The 4,394-nt window shown below is 45.1% G+C and overlaps 1 pseudogene; it reads right to left on the reverse strand.

The window, feature by feature from the left end:
• Window positions 1-394: 394 nt before the first annotated feature.
• Window positions 395-4,394, reverse strand: part of LOC102876897 — an 11,188-nt pseudogene continuing 7,188 nt past the window's right edge.

Below are 4,394 nucleotides of genomic sequence, written 5' to 3' on the forward strand. Positions count from 1 at the left end.
CGGTCCTCTCATTTCTTTCGGACCGCGGCTAAACTGTCCCTCCCTATGCCCGAGTTACTGGCATAGAAACCACATTTTTTTTTCACCCCAGGCCTGGCAGAGACTCCAAAGTTGCAAACACAAACAAAAACAAAACAAGCAACAAGGTTCAATGCCCTTTGATGTTGTAATACGACCTCGGCTAGTGAGAGTCTAACGATTGCCCTAGATTATGAGTGGATTTTTCTAACTGCGCAAGGTCCGAGTCTATAAGGTTGCTTAAGGCTTGGGAAGTCTGGTCTCCTTTGAGTAAAGCTGCAGTACCCCGCAGCAATACCGGACCCAACTAACATTGTGAGGAGCATCGCGGAGGCCCCCAAATCTCATTTCTCCCTATGACGATCCGGAACTACTCCTAGGTATGAATGAAAGGGGCAGGTAATACGGCTCTCCATGCTCCTCCGTCGGTCTCGGGTGTGAGGACGTCAGGACCCGTGGGCAGCAGCTTGAAAGGCTTAACGAGGGAGTGGTGTATCCAAGCTGGGAGGAGGAGAGTCTTTTCTTCTTGTGGACGTTTGGAACTTGAATAATCTCTATTGTCACAGTCAGGCTTTTTGTCTCTGCTGGGAGTGAAGTCTTGACTTGAGGAACCACGCATGGTCTCATGCTTCTCCGCACTTCTGGTCTCTTTGGAAGACTGGGACAAGTTTTGAAAACTTCCTTGTTCATTTAGACGATCCAAGCTGCTTTCTTTCTCTGGTTGAATGCTGCTCTTCCTCTTTTCAGGATTTTCCTTTTCTAACACTAAATGATCTCGATCTTTGGTTTGCGCCTTTTCACTAGATGCTGAGTTTTTTGAACTTTTAACCTCAGGCTGTATTATTTCATGGTTCGCTTCCTTGTTGAGTTTCTGAATTTTCTCTGACGGCTCTGTTTCTTCTTCATGATACTTGGCTGTAGTTGATAGCTCTGTGCTAACATGTTTTATGACACTAGTTGGCTTTCCTGTGTAGATTTAACATCTTCTTCGGATTCAAAGTCACCTTCATCCCATTTGGACTGAGGAACCTGAATCATAATAATCACAACATCTTCGGCAGGAGCCGTATTGTCATTATTATATTCTTCCATAGTTTTAATGACAGTTCGCTTTGTATCCGTTTTGTGTTCAGATTTTCGAACAGGACTGCCTCCAGTTGAGCTTGTCCTGGTATAATCCACAAGAGTGGAGCCGGATCCTTCTGTTCCGGTGACTTTCCGTCTGACCTTCGCTTTGACCTTCTCTTGTTGAACTTGACTAGAAGTGGACTCTAATTTTTCCAAGGGGTCTTTTGTATTCGAGGAATTTTCTGCGCTTCCAAATTTTCTTTCCCGTTACTCTGTTGAGCTTGATTTTTTTTTTTGGCTGGGGCAGGCAGTTGATGACGACGACATTTTGTCCTTTTCAGGGGTCCTGTCCATCTTTACGACATCAGGTTCTACTTTGTGTTTTGGTGATGGTTTTGCCATCTCAGTGACTTCTAGTTTAGAAACTTTCAGAGAAGATGACTCAAAGTCTTTATCTATAGTCTTTTCTTCAGTTTTACTTTTGCTATCTTTTCTCCCTTGCCATCAAGTAGCTTATTTTTCTCCTTAGGCTTCTTGGGCTTTTCTTCCTCAGAAAAGTCGTTCGCTTTTCTGACTTGACATCTTTGGAATTATCTTTCTTAACTCTTTCTTTTTGACTGGTTTTGATTCCTGGTGCTCTTTTGCTGACTTGGAACGAGCTTTTCTAGGGGTCCCAATGGTCTTTTCCTCTTTCTGAGAGGAGGATACAGATTTAACTGCCGTGTCAGTCTTTGGAGTCTCCTCTTTGGCTTTTTTAAGTGGGGGTTCAGAACGAGGAGATTTTGCATGTTCTCCATCCACTTTTTCCTGAGGCCCTTTAGCAGGTTTTACGTTTTCTTTTTTCAACGCAGCAGATCCATCATTTCCCCGTTTAGCCTTGTCACTTGTTGCTTTTGGCTTATTATCTTTTTCTTTCTTATCTTTTTCAGACACTGACTTGTAAGTAAGGGAATCTGCATCCATCGGTTGGTTCATCTCTAACAGGTGTTGTAGCATCATCTCTACTTGAGAGAACAAATAATGAGTCTGTTTTATTTTCCTCACCACCTGTAGGTTCGCTAGATTTCCTCGACATCTCTAGTAATTCTGGGTTCAGAAAACATTCACTTTCTTCTCCTTTCCGTCTTTTTCTATGTTTCTTGTGCTTATTTCCTTTACTGTCCCCTGGGGCACTTTCACTCTCCTTCTCTTTTGCTTTTGTATTCTCCTTTGGATTATGACCATCTCTTGTTGAAAGCTTTTCTGGATAACTGCCTCCTATGTTTCGCCTCCTATGGCTTTGTCCAGCACAATAGTCTTCTCTGCGGCCTCTTGTGAAGGGAGAACTCCTTATATTTAGTGGCGAAAACCTCTCTGGAGAAAAGTTCCCTCTGTTTGCTGAGGGTCCAGCTTGTGCTCCAGCAGCATAACCTTTATAGTTTTTCATACAACTCGCTGCGTTTTCTCTCCCAATCTCTGTAAGGTTCTTTTTCAAATGGATCTCTAAAGTCAACGCTTCTTCCACAGTAAGCTTTTCTATCATAAGGTGGTGGAACTTCTCTGAATCTATTAAAATATCCACATTCTGTTTCCCCTTGTGGTCCATGACGCTTATTGGGAGACTGCCCCCTAAATGCTTGAGGAGATCTTGATCGTGAATGATACCGTCTAGATGGAGGTGACCTTGACCTAGACCGATGGTATCTATGAGATCTAGGTCGTGAATGGTAATTTCGACTCTTGCCTCTGCCTCTTCTGGGATACGGAGGTGATCGTGAATACGAACGAGAAGGAGAGCGACTAAATGCTCGAGAGTAAAACGGTGAACTTGTTGAACCAGATCTTGATTTAGAACAAGTATATGGACTTCTTGAGTATGATGAACCACTATAAGGCGATTGAGACTCTTCTTTCAGTCGACGCTGCTCTCTATAGAATTCTCCCCTCGACAGGGGTGGTGCTTGTGTTGTTGGGATGGTATTTGAATGAGCCGTTTGCACTCCTGAGGACACCCAAGATGTTGATAAATTGGCAGGAGCTGGAGGAAACCCTGGAGGAGGGCCACTATACCAGGCAGGTGGTGGCTGTCCAGGAGGAAACAGAGGAGTAAATTGTGAAGGAGGAACACCTGGAGGAAGTGGAAGTGTATGTGGAGGAGGTGGATACAAAGGAGGTGGTGGAACAGGCACAAAAACTGGAGTAGCTGGTAGAGATGGGCCTTGTGTCCTCTGTGATCTCTCACCGTGGCGGCATCCATGGTTTATACTTCTGTAACAGCTCCTCTCTCCTCTCCTAATTTGCTGTGGTGGAGAAACAAGATATCCGAGTTTGTTGGAATGTTCCCAACCTGGTCGACCACCACCTGGACGAGCAGCATTTATTCTTGCTGGACCAGTTGTGGGGATCAACTGTCCGTGCAATAAGGACTGTCCAAGTAAAGATGGGGCTCCAAGTACAGGTACCTGGTAACCCTTCTCTTCCACGAGAGCAGTTACCGCAGTTGAGGAGGTTCCCTTTGGATGATCTGATACAAGGGCGGCAGCTGGCAACATTTTCTTATCCGCATCCCTAAAAGGTCCATCTGGTTTTTCTGAGTGAACAGATATGGACACGCTTGCTGTTATATCAGGAACAGGAGCCGGGTTAGAGGCATTTCCAGGCATAGGAGGAGCCAAGGAAGACTGATCAGAAGTCAGGGAAGACAGGGAAGGTGCTGAACGGGTTGATGAAGATGTCACTGGGATCATAAGGGGATCCTGCTGCCTTGATATTGGCGATCTCGTCAGAGGCTGTAGGTTCTGATGTATCAGTGGTCTTGACGGAGGTCCTGGGGGTGGTGGTGGGGGTGGTGGAGGCAACTCTTTGCGTAGTCTTCTGGTATAACCAGTCTCGTTTTCGAAGTTGTTTACAGCCTGTCATAAAAATTTATTGGCAACTAAAGCATCAGGAGAAACCTCATCCTCATGACAGGTTGGACATGTATGTTCGTCTGACTCCAGAAGGGCTGTTCTTATACATTCATCACAGTAACTGTTTCCACAGCACGGTATGACAACGGCATCAGTCATAATATCTTTGCAGAGAAGACACAACAGTTGCTCTGGAATGAGATCATCTTCTCCTGAAGAAGAAGAAGATTCCTGCTGCCTTGATATTGGAGATCTTGTCAGAGGCTGTAGGTTCCGATGGATCAGTGGTCTTGGCGGAGGTCCTGGGGGTGGTGGTGGAGGCAACTGTTTGCGTAGTCTTCTGGTATAACCAGTCTCGTTTTTGAAGTTGTTTACAGCCAGTCGTAAACATTTATTGGCAATTAAAGCATCAGGAGAAAC

Source organism: Elephantulus edwardii, unplaced genomic scaffold (genome assembly GCF_000299155.1).
Source record: "Elephantulus edwardii isolate Elephantulus edwardi_28Jun2011 unplaced genomic scaffold, EleEdw1.0 scaffold00002, whole genome shotgun sequence".
Lineage (NCBI taxonomy): Eukaryota > Metazoa > Chordata > Mammalia > Macroscelidea > Macroscelididae > Elephantulus > Elephantulus edwardii.